This window comes from Globicephala melas, chromosome 5 (genome assembly GCF_963455315.2).
Source record: "Globicephala melas chromosome 5, mGloMel1.2, whole genome shotgun sequence".
Taxonomy (NCBI): Eukaryota; Metazoa; Chordata; class Mammalia; order Artiodactyla; family Delphinidae; genus Globicephala; species Globicephala melas.
Window position 1 is genome coordinate 101,863,667 of NC_083318.1, and position 13,175 is coordinate 101,876,841.

Genomic DNA, 13,175 nt, shown 5'->3' on the forward strand with positions numbered 1-13,175 from the left:
ATGCACTGATAAAAGATATTTGCTGGTTCTACTCTAATAACATTGAACCACGAAAAACATAAATACACTATATATGTAAATATATATGTACACAGTAAACAGTGTTTACTTTGACCTGAAATAAGAGATATAACTTTAAATGCATCGATCAAGCGGACCTCTCTTGAGTTACTCCACTGATCCATGGCAACATTACTACTCTCTGACTTATTATCTTTCTCAACTTTTTTCTATACAATTCACATCTGTGGAGATGGTGGAGGTACAGAAGCATGAAAGAGGTCAGGTCTGGTGTCAAGATCATTGAAAAGAGGCCAGAGAGCTTGGGAGGCCAGTTGGCCAAAGCCTACTAAGCTAGTCCAAACTTTCCTCTTTACAAAGATAATTCACAATAACTGAAAACCTATAAATCTAGATCATTTGGCCCAGTAGCTTTAAAAGCTATACTGAAGCTATATGATAGGTATATATAAGTGTTCATTATATGGATGTTTAAAATCTTCTGTAATAAAAAGTTAAAAGTAAAATAAATATATTGGCATATTCTATGTATGAAATACCAGATTATTATTATTATGGTTCGGGCTTTAAAATGTAAAATTGTGAGTCAGTGAGAAACAGGGCACAGAGAATTATCTCTGTTTCTCTGGTATAGATTACTACCTCATTCCTTCACTGTGAAATACACCAAATTCATTATGTTTTCTAACTAAAACTCAAAAATGCCAGGGCAATAGAAGAAATCAATTATAAATTTGACTATATAAAATTTGTTTTTAATCTTTGAATGGCAAAAACACACCATAAGCAAAGTCGAAAGACAAATGAAAACACCGGGAGATATATTTCCAAATATACATTACAGGTAAAGAACTAATATCCCTAATATACGAAGACCTTAATAACTGAAGGAAAAAAAGACCAAAAATCTTAGCAAAAAATGGAAAAAGACATGTATAAATGTCCCCATATATCTATATATGGCTCTTACAGATCTGAAAGATATAAACTCAACTCACAGGAAAAATACACATTAAAACTATACTGAGATACTATTTCTTTGCCCTTCAGATTGGCAAAACTCAAAGGCTTGACAATATACTCTCTTGGTAAGGCTGTGGAAAAATAGGCAGTCTCATATACATTGCTGGTGGGAATGCAAAACAGTACAACAGCAGTGAAAGGGAATTTGGTGACATCTAGTAAAACTACACACATATCCATTTTACCCTTTGACCCAATAAACCCGCTCCTATATTAATCCTGAAGATACACCTCCAACAACAGAAAAAGACATATGCACAAGGTTATTCACTGCAGCACTCTAAAGTTGCAAAATATTACCTGGATAGCCAAACACAGAAGACAGGATGAATAAACTGGCAAACATACACAGAAGAATGATGGCAATCTCTATGAATTGATATGGAGTGATTTCCAGGGTATATTTTTCAGTGAAAATCACTACGTGCCCAAGTACTTATATAGACAGTATGCTACCTTTTGTGTTAGAAAAAAGTGAAATAAGAAAACATAGAGCTTCCCTGGTGGTGCAGTGGTTAAGAATCTGCCTGCCAATGCAAGGGGACACGGGTTCGAGCCCTGGTCCGGGAAGATCCCACATGCTGTGGAGCAACAAAGCCCGTGTGCCACAACTACTGAGCCTGCATGCCTAGAGCCCGTGCTCCACAACGAAGAGTGGCCCCCGCTCGCCGCAACTAGAGAAAGCCCGCGTGCAGCAACAAAGTCCCAATGCAGCCAAAAATAAATAAGTAAAATAAATTTATTAAAAAAAAAACCATATCTGCTCATCATTACCAAAAGAAAAATCAGAAGGATAAACAAGAAACCAATGAATGTTTTACCTACAAAAATGGAGTGTTGCTTTTGTTTTGTTTTTGTAGTGGTATAGATGAAACAATTCTGAAATTATTTTAGGTGATACTCATTTAGAGCAAATGCGTAAGAATGTTGGTACTGTTAGGAGCCCATGTTCTCACTACAGAACAAGGGAGAATTGGAGAAATCAGTGTGAATTCATATTCTAAAATATACATCCAGGTTCAAACATACATCCATGAGCATATGCATGCAAATGTGTATATACATACGTACGTGTGTACGTATAAAGACATATTTTCTAGCTCTGTCCCCTCACAGGGCTCAGAAGTAAATACATCAAGTAGCAATGTACATACTGTGTGTCCAGATCTTGGTTCCTACTGTCATTCCCCATTCCCCACTCAAAGGGGCCAGGGCTTCTAGGAGAAATGACTGACTCTAGGCTAGGCAGAGAAGATAAACAATGAGTTGTCTTATAAATGATGAAAATAATGAAGTGATTAAGAAAAAGTGATGGGGGCATGAAAAACGAAAGGAGGCAGCATGAAAAGAAGAGGGTCCCACTGGTGAGATCTGAGAAAATTTGAAGGCCAAAATATTTAAGGACAGTAATGAATTATTAATCATCAGGGAAAAAATAGGAATCCATGAGTTTAATAACTAATAATATATATAGAAAAATAAAAGGGCTCTTATTACAGTAGGATGCTGAGTAATGACTGGTAAAAGTAGGAGTTCTGGAGTTAGAAAAAACCATCATTTTAGAACCATGGTTCAAGCAAGCTATCATCAATGGATCTTACATATAGTGGATGACATTTTGATGAAGAGTGGGTTTAATTGTCTTAAAGTATCTCCTCACGGATTGCTTATTAGTTGTAAGGGAGGAGAGTAACACAGTGGAGAAATCAGACAATGAAACAGGTGGTCAAATTTTATATCACAAATAAACAGCAGATGGACATTGAAAGAATACACACATATGCATATGTATTTATAAATATATACACAGAAACATTCATTTACAAAGTGAATAATAAAGCATTTGAGGACAAATGGTTAGCAATAGGTGAATCTTGAGTGAGGGTACATCGATGTTCTTTATATTATTTTTGTAACTTTTCTGTAAGTTTGAAATTATTTCCCCCTAAAATCATTATGTTCAAAATCTAACATATTATTTTTCTCCCTAAATTCTATTTTTTTAAATTAAACTTTATTTATTTATTTTTGGCTGAGTTGGGTCTTTGTTGCTGGGTGCCGTCTTTCTCTAGTTGCCGCGAGCGGGGGCTACTCTTGTTGCGGTGCACGGGCTTCTCATTGTGGTGGCTTCTCTTGTTGCAGAGCACAGGCTCTAGGCGCATGGGTTTCAGCAGTTGTGGCACGTGGGCTCTAGAGCACAGGCTCAGTAGTTGTGGCGCACGGGCTTAGCTGCTCGGCGTTACGTGGGATCTTCCCAGACCAGGGATCGAACCTGTGTCCCCTGAATTGGCAGGCCAATTCTCAACCACTGTGCCACCAGGGAAGTCCACTAAATTCTATTTTTTCTTCTATAATTTCTACATAGTGGAACAGGACCACTGTCAACCAGTCATCCAGCTAGAAACTTGGCAGTTAACCTAGATTACCCAAGGGTTTCAATTCATTTCCTTCCTTTCTTTCAACTCCCAAACCCAAAGGGACATATCCTAAGGGACTATCTTGTATATCTGTCCTGTTTTCTCCAATCATACCAAACTGGTTCAGGTCCTAATCATTTAGCATTTCTCCTCTGATTTACTGTTACAATCTACTAATGATCACCCTTTCTCCAGCCTTGGCTCTAAATCTCTCTAACCACCGCTACAGAGTGCCCTTTCCCACATGAAACCTGATCATGTCAGTCTCTATATTTCTCAACTGGTACTGAACATCGGCAGGAAAGAATGCACTGGGTCAACTTAAAAATCCCAATATTGATAAAATACACTGCTTTGGATCTTGAGATCCAAATAAGCAAAAATGATTGCCCAGAGCCTTAAGAGCTAGTCTAACATAATTGTAAACTTAGTCATGAAACAACTGCAAGAGCCATCTTGGACCCAATCCTAAAGCAATTGCTATTGAGCAATATATTCAGTGCCCGTTTTACACAAATAACATGAGATGGGACCTCTGGAAAAAGAGGTCATTAAAAGGAAAGAATGGAAAGAAAAGGTAGGGAATAGAAGGGAGGAAGGGTCAAGTATTGAAAAGTGAGCAGGGAAAAATAGAGAAGGTAACAGAAAGAAAGGGAAAAGAAAAAAAAATCTATTCTCTAGGATTTCAGGATAAAACATAGATCTGTCTCATGGTAAGATGTCAACCTTTTGAGAATTAACTAGCCCTCTTAATTGTTACTAATGGAACAATTTCTTTATGAAATTCTACGTTCTTTATGAACAGTTGACGTTTTATCAGAAGTTACTTGAGAGCAATATTATTCATAATCAAAGTATATTCTACAAGCACTGAAAAGTATAAGCAGTTCAAGGAATCAATATAGACCCATATACTATATAAAACTATATACATATATAATATATATGCATATATTATATACAAAAGCTATGAAATATATATTTGTATCTCAATTCTAGGATCCCACTTTTATACCCATATTGTAGATTTTAGATATCAGTAATAGATTCAAATAATTTTCATGTGGCACTTTAAGCCTCACAATAAAGATAAAACATTTTATTTTATAAATATAAAATTTCTTTATATTTTGTACTAAGAATATAAAAAAAAGATAGCAAATATATATTAAAGAGTTCATTAAACAATTTAGTTCCTCAGGGCAAAAATCTTACTTCTTATAGCTTTTTTCCAGTTTATAGAAATTATCATCCTCTTTTCCTAGAACTGGAACGTTTTTATGAAACTGTACTTTTAGGCAGTGAAAACAAAATCAAAAGAAAGAAAACTAAATATAAGTACTGAAGATTAAATAAGTTGGCATAGTCTGCTCTCCCCACAAAAATTTTGTTTTCATCACCATATTTACTCTTTCAGTAACAAGTAACATTTGTCCTTCAAATTTTAATTTAAAAATCTTGGGACTTCCCTGGAGATCCAGTGGTTGAGAATCCGCGCTTCCGGACTTCCTTGGTGGCGCAGTGGTTGCGCGTCCGCCTCCCGATGCAGGGGACACGGGTTCGTGTCCCGGACCGGGAAGATCCCACATGCCGCGGAGCGGCTGGGCCCGTGAGCCATGGCCGCTGAGCCTGCACGTCCGGAGCCTGTGCTCCGCAACGGGAGAGGCCACAACAGAGAGGACCGCGTACTGGAAAAAAAAAAAAAGAATCCGAGCTTTCGATGCAGAGGGTGTGGGTTCGATCCCTGGTTGGGGAACTATGATCCCACAGGCCGTGCGGTGCGGTGAAAAAAATAATAATAAAAAAATTTTTTAATAAAAATCTTAACTGTTTGTGCATGCGTGTGGAGGGGGTGGGATGGTGGGGGGAGAGAGAGACAGACAGAGAAGTAATACCAAAGGTCAATTCAGTTGACAGATGGTCTCTTTTGCTTGGATTTCTATAGGTCTAAGCATGTAAATATACTGTCCAATAGTACAGTAAAAACTTTTATATGCCACAAAGTTGTTTAATTTACTCTCCATACATATTGCTTAAAGAATTAAATGACAGTTGGGGCTTCCCTGGTGGCGCAGTGGTTGAGAGTCCACCTGCCAATGCTGGGGACACGGGTTCGTGCCCCGGTCTGGGAAAATCCCACATGCCGCGGAGGACATAAGAAATTAAGAAATTTATATTAGGGCAAACAGCTGTACGCAATGACACCAAGATTTAAACCAGGAAGTATGACTAAGTTTGGAAACTGAACCTTAATACATATTACACACTGCAGTTATCCCCTCTTATATCTACTTTTAATATTTTATACAGTTTTTTAACATATTGTCAATAAAGACTGATGCATAATTTGACCTCAAAACAAGAGCCAAATAAGTGATATTCAGGATCAAAATCAACTCAATGATATAGTCATAGAAACGGTAAGCTCTAGACAATAAACCAAAAGTCTAAGGAAAAAAAAAAAGAAAAAAGTTTCACAACATGGGTTAAAGTATGATTAAAATGATTCATATTTTTAAGTCGCAAACTTTAAGTATTATTTCTTAAAATAAAGAAAAATTGCATTAAATTTTTAAATCTCAATTCTCCAATTTGTAGTGCTACTTTACTTTTCAACTTATTTTTTCTGATTATAAAAACCTTTTAAATCTTGTAATTTAAGCTTCACATTAAGTACATCTGCACTTTTTATACTGCACTGAGTTCCCTTCTTTGAACTTTTTAAACTCTCTTAATATATGTTTCTAGAAAGAATACATTCTACAGACTTTCATTTGTGGGTAATAGTTTTCTAAATGACAAAAAATGCTATACTATTTTTCTCATATATAGTCTAAAGCCCAAAATCTAGTCATAAATCTATTCCCAGAAGTTTTCAAACAAGGGAGTAAATTATAAACAAAACTCTTAGCTCAATATCCTCGTAATGCAAAATACTAAGAGTTTAAGTTTAAAACTTCCTCTTTGCCATTATCAATGCAACATTGCTTTTTTTCTACGAAAAACCATTACCATTTATTTGTTCAACTATAAGAATGAATTCCCCAGTCCACTCTATGTGTGTCAAAAGGAAGTTTTAAATCAAAAATTTTGTATGGTTTCTATTAAACTACATTCCCCTAACAAGTATAAAGGGATATCACATAGAAATTCTATTGAATTCATACTCATTTAATTTCTGTACAGTATGAGAGAACTTTGAGTTCCAAACCTACTGAGATTTAAAAATAAGTCTCATCATTTCTAATAATAACTAAACTAAAATGTATGATATATATTTATAGTAATTCACAAATAATTATAATTTTAAAACTCCTTATAAAATTCAGTCATGTAATCAGATGCTTTAGAAGTACATGCTCAATCTACCCTAAAGGAGTTAAGACAATCTTTTCTCAATGAATTTGAGATTTTCTTAGACTATATTTACTAAAACACTGTTATTCCATGTGCTAAACACACACACACACACACACACACACACCCCCATTAGATTAACTTATATAGATAATGCCAACTAGGTCAAATCTTGCTTCCAGAAACACAACTATACCGCCTTCCAAAACAAAGATTACAAAAATGAATCCATAACACTTTCCAATTATCTTTCCATCAATACAAATATTGAGAACTACTAGCTGGTAAATGAAGTATACATGATTGTGCCACTATATTCTGTAAAAGTAACTGTAATTGGGCATTTCCCTTAGCCAATTTGGTATACTAAATATCTTCACAAATGTCTGATAATTTCTCACACTTTATAACTTAGTTGTAGAAAGTGACCACAGAAAAGCTGATAAAATTAAAGTACTCAATAACCCACGACCCCTGCTCTTAACTATTTTAGGGAAACGAGGGTAGGCCTTTGGATATTTTATGAGAAATACCAGGTTTTACTCAGCAAAGTGAAAATTCAGGTACCACTTGAAGAATTCTACATAGGATTAAAAAAATAACAAATTTGATGAAATGGAACAAAATTAACTCATCTTTGCTTTAAAAAAAAAGGAAATGATAAGAGATTTTTCCTTTTTTTAAGGGTGAGGGGGTACTTTCTGATTACAAAGCTATATGGCACAAAAGTGATAAACTTCTGCTTAGAGTTTAAGACTAAAGCTTCCTGAATATTAAATAATTTATATATTTTTCCACTTAGCATATTTTCTTCTTTCTTCATTCTTATAGTCTACGTAGGGAGCTTCAAAATGGCTTCCAATAACCTCCCCTCCTGGGATACACATCCCTGTGTAAGTGTGTACTGGACCTCTCCTTAAGTGTGGACTGGACCTAATGACTCACTCCTAGTGAATGGAATAGGGAAAAAGTGATGGGTTGCCACTTCCAAGACTACACTACAAAAACCAAAGGCTCACACAGCAAGGACTAGTAGGTTGCTGGCAAACAGCCAACATGAGGAACTGGGGCCTTCGGCCCGACAACCAGTGAGGAACTAAGTACTGCCAACAAGCATGTGAGTGAACTGCAGGCAGATCCCCCTCTAGGATTTTCAGATGAGACCAGCCCTGGCGGACGTGTCAAAGGTAGCTTTGCAAGAGACCCTGAGCCAGAGGACCCAGCAAACGGCACCAGATTCTTGACCACAAGAACTGTGAGATAATGTTTGTTGTTTTAAGTCACTAACTTTTGGGGTAATCTGTTATGTAGTGCTATGGCTTGAACTGTGTCCTGCTCAAAATTCATATGTTGAAGTCCTAACCCCCAGCACCTCAGAATGTGACCTTATTTGGAGACATGACCTTTACAGGGGTAATCAAGTTAAACTGAGCTCATTAGGGTGGGCCCTAATCCAATATGACTGGTATCCTTATAAAAAGGAGAAATTTGAACAAAGAGACAGACACACATAAAGGGAAGACAATGCGAAGAGCTATGGAGAAAACGTGGCCATCTATAGGTCAAGGAAAGAGGCCTGGAACAGATCCTTCCCTCATAGATCTCAGAAGCAACCAATCCTGCTGACACTTTGATTTCAGACTTCTAGCCTCCAGACTGTGAGACAATAAATTTCTGCTGTTTAAGCCATTCAGTTTGTGGTAATTTGTTGTGACAACCTTAACAAATTAATACATGTAGCAAAAAGAACTAATACATACACTGAATTCAAAATGACTTTTATTGGCAATACCAAAATTAGCCTCAATGCAGGACTCAAGTAGATGGACAAAGCTTCTAAGTCTTTATTCTGAAAAAAGACATAAGGTTGTATCAGAAAATCTTAGACCACAGATTTTTTTTTTTAAGTTAGCTGGGACTCCTGCAATCATATAATGTAATTGACTCATTTCAAAAATTGACGCTGCTGCTGCTGATGCGCCAGGAATTGTTTTGAACACTTAACATATATTAATTCCTCACAAGAACCCTCTGGGGCACCACTATCATCAATTCCATTTTTAAGATGAAGAAACTGGTGTCCAGGAGTTAAGGACACAGCTGATAAGGAGCCAGGATTTAGTAAACCGAGCTACACAGAGAATAAGTGATTTATCCAAAATCATAGTTAGTAGTTGAGGTGGGACTAAGCCTAATGGTCCTTTCTTCTACCTTCAAATCTTTTCTCGAAAAAGGCAAATAGAAAGGCTTTTCTTTTACTTGCTGTATTCAATCTTTGTAACACTGCTACCTTAGAAGTATATATTTGACTATCTACCTGCCCTCCTCCTCTACCTACATAGTTACTCATTTTCTTCCACTCCCTGAAACCTAAAACACTACCTTTCAATTCCTAATACTTTTCTTGCATCTAGGTTAATCATTTTTATATACTACAACACAAGATTTCACTTCCACACAGTTTGGAAAAACAGCTTTAGCTTAACATTTAGAAAAACACCTTTAGCTTAACAAATACACCTGGAAGGAGTAATACTATATTATTGGTCATCTGCATTTTACTAGGATTAAGTCAGATCCTTTTCAGAGAACAGGTCTTGAAACAAAGATGGCAAGACAGCCACTGCAAACTTGTGCAGGGAATCAGAGTTTTTTTCTGGAATATTTGGGATTAGGTACTTAAGAGTAAGCCTTTCTCTGGGAATCTGAATTAGAAGATATAAATCATGGGCAGTGGTGGCGACCACGCTTCCCATGACAAAGAATGGAAACATGGAGAAAGCCAAAGAGAGTGAGACATGCACAGGAGAGGCATGCCACTGAGAGCTTGAGAGAGACCTGACTACATTTGATTCCTGGGTTCTCCTTGCACAGCCCAGCTGCATTTCTGCCCTGGATCCTTTGGTGTGCCCAAAAGGCTGATAACTTCCCCTTTCTGCTTAAGCTAATTTGAACTGAGTCACATGCAATCAATAGAGAACTAACATGGTCAAAAAGATACCCTCTCTACAGCTCAAGAACATTATCGAATGACTAGTAATTCAAAAAAAAAAGAGGAGAACAGAGCACTCCATGTAGTACCATGGCTACAAACAAAAGAACTGATTAACAGAAGCCAAGGTTTAAACAGCTATTTGGAAGACTTTCCAGACATTGGTGGAACAGGAAAAAGAAGTTGCAATTACAAAAGACTATACCCTCTATCTTCCATTTGGGATTTTTTAGTTCTTCTAGTTAAAAAAATCCCATCATCTATATACTTGCTAGGGGTGTGTAAATTATTACAACCACTTTAGAGATCAATTTGGAAATATCTAGAAAAGTTGAAAGTGCAGATTTCATACAACCCAGCAATCTTACTACTAGGTGGCTACTATGGACTGAACTGTGTTCCCCCAAAATTCATATGTTGAAGCCTTAACCCTCAACATGACTGTATCTGGAGATAGGGTCTTTAGTAGGCTATTAAGGTTAAATGAGGTCATAGGAGTAGGGCCCTAAACTGATATGATAAGAAGAGGTAAAGGGAGATCTCCCTCTCTTTCTCCTTTTCTTTGCCTTGTGAGGACAAAGGTAGACGGTGACCATCTACAGGTCAGAAGAGAGCTTGCACCAGAATCCAACCACACTGACACCCTGATCTTGGACTTCCAGCCTCTAGAATTGTTGAGAAAATAAATTTCTGTTGTTTAAAAATAAATAAACTTTTCAGTAACAATAGAGCAAAGTAAAATACTAAAACTCAGGCAACTAAGTAGCCATAGTACTCCCAAGTGCCTCACAACATAGTTCATTATTCAAACTAGTCACTCAAAGTTACTATAATACAATAAAGAGTTCCAAAGCCTGTGCTTACAACTAGATTTTTCCAGGAAAAAAAGGAAAAACTTTAATAACATGATTTTATTCTATGTAGGTGTCTACAATAAAAGTATGATGCTTTAAAGCCAGAACTGAAACTGAAATATATTCCAATATATCTTTTTTTTTTTTTTTTTTTTTGGTGCAAAAAACTAAAAGCCATCCAGGAAAGGAAGTTTGTCTAGTTTACCCAGTCATCAGTGGTAAAGAAGGATTAAAACCCAGCCTTTCTGAGTCACAGTTCAGTTACAATGCAACGAGGCAGCAAAGATTATCATGATTCTGTTTCTGGCTTCTTGTTCAACAGACAAAACAATCCTAAAACTGACCTGATTCTATGTTCTGGGCTGGCATGAACCTGCGTAGAAACAATAGGAGTGGCAGGCACTTTCTTCCTGAAGCAGACGTGGAGAAGTATTATACCTGTGATGAAAGAAAAAAAAAAGAAAGCCCAGTTTATTTTCAGAATGTTTTTTATGAGTTGTTCATTTCCTACTAATTCTCTCTTTACCTCCTTATTTCTTGCCAATGGCTTCATACTGGAACACAAGACAACACTTTATTTAAGATAGATAAAATCTGCTATTCAAACTTCAAAGGAGAATATAGAGTCATTCAAAACTGATCTCTACAGACCATCTGGTTCAGCTTTTTTATTTTACTGGTGAGGAAGCCGAGACCAGGAATAGTTATGCAAAGAATCAACGACAACACAGTTATTTAGTGGCAGAGCCAGGTTCAGAACCTAATTCTTCCCACTCTAGTCCAGTATTCATCTGTACATCATAGATCACAATGTCTCTTTTTGGAGAACCAAATATGAGCAAAAAAGAAAAAAAAATCATGTTATTTCTCTAGGAGTAGTTGAAGATAAATGTGGTATAGAGCTGAATCGATATGTTCTAAGTTAAAATAAAAAATAGGGCTCCCCTGGTGGCGCAGTGGCTGGGAGTCCGCCTGCCGATGCAGGAGACGCGGGTTCGTGCCCCGGTCTGGGAGGATCCCACATGCTGTGGAGCGGCTGGGCTCGTGGGCCATGGCCGCTGGGCCTGCGCGTCCGGAGCCTGTGCTCTGCAACGGGAGAGGCTGCAGCAGTGAAAGGCCGCATACCGGAAGAAAAAAAAAAAAAAAAAAAAACAGTGCTTCCTCACTCAATGGTTATAATCCAACCTCGAGTTATTTAGCATGTCTCATATAGGATATTTAACTATTTCTTTTATTTACCATTCAATATTCCAAAATGAAAACACCAGCACACGAATGATGAGATATAGGTTCTGGTCTTTCTTAACTTTGCTCTTAACAAGTTCTATGCCCTTAATCAATTACTTCTTTGGTTCCAAAGCTCCTTTATTCAAAAATGAGGAGCTTGGGGACTTCCCTGGTGGCACAGTGGTTAAGAATCCGCCTGCCAATGCAGGGGCCATGAGTTCGATCTCTAGTCCAGGAAGATCCCACATGCCATGGAGCAACTAAGCCTGTGTGCCACAACTACTGAGCCTGTGCTCTAGAGCCCACAAGCCACAACTACTGAAGCCCATGCACCTAGAGCCTGTGCTCCGCAGCAAGAGAAGCCACCTTAATGAGAAGCCCACGCACTGCAACCAAGAGTAGCCCCCACTTGCTGCAACTAGAGAAAGCCCGTGTGCAGCAATGAAGACCCAATGCAGCCAAAAATTAATAAATAATTTTTTTTTAAAAAATGAGGAGCTTGGATTAATCCCCATGGGCTTTCTAAGTCTAAAAAGTTATGCCTAAGAATAGATTCATCTTTTAACGACATTCTGCTTTTCTGATCAACTATTTGTTTTTGTCATATGTTTGTTAATCTCTGTAATCATGTTAGTACAATAGTTCAAACATCAATATTTGTTTTTGTCATGTTTGTTAATCTGATCAACTGATCAACTATTTGTTCTTGTCATATGTTTGTTAATCTCTGTGATATTAGTACAATAGTTCGAACATCAATAATATTGCCCTCAAATATACAGTTAGTTCTTATTCAAAAACCTAGTTTTGCAATAACCTAGTTTTGCTGTCTATCTCACTACTTATGAAAAAGTATTTTTAAAAATCTACCTCTGGTGGTCTTCCCTGGTGGCGCAGTGGTTAAGAGTCCGCCTGCCGATGCAGAGGACACGGGTTCGTGCCCCGGTCAGGTAAGATCCCACATGCCGCAGAGCGGCTGGGCCCATGAGCCATGGCCGCTGAGCCTGCCCGTCCGGAACCTGTGCTCCGCAACGGTAGAGACCACAACAGTGAGAGGCCCGCGTACCGGAAAAAAAAAAAAAAAAAAAAAAAAAAAGACTAGCTGATCATGGTTTGTGCCCCCGTCCGGGAAGATCCCACATGCCGTGGAGCGGCTGGGCCCGTGAGCCATGGCCGCTGAGCCTGCCCGTCCGGAACCTGTGCTCCGCAACGGGAGAGACCACAACAGTGAGAGGCCCGCATATCTCAAAAAAAAAAAAAAAATTAGTTACAAATGATTACTGT

At 37.6% G+C, this 13,175-nt stretch overlaps 1 protein-coding gene across 3 annotated transcripts in view; it reads right to left on the reverse strand.

Moving 5' to 3' along the window:
• Window positions 1-13,175, reverse strand: part of WDFY3 (WD repeat and FYVE domain containing 3) — a 262,639-nt gene that overhangs the window by 219,327 nt on the left and 30,137 nt on the right. For all 3 annotated transcript variants that reach the window (XM_030847029.3, XM_060299607.2, XM_030847033.3), the window contains exon 2: window positions 11,009-11,102. The gene's annotated coding sequence lies outside the window, so the exon portion shown is untranslated. The remainder of the gene's footprint in view (window positions 1-11,008; window positions 11,103-13,175) is intronic.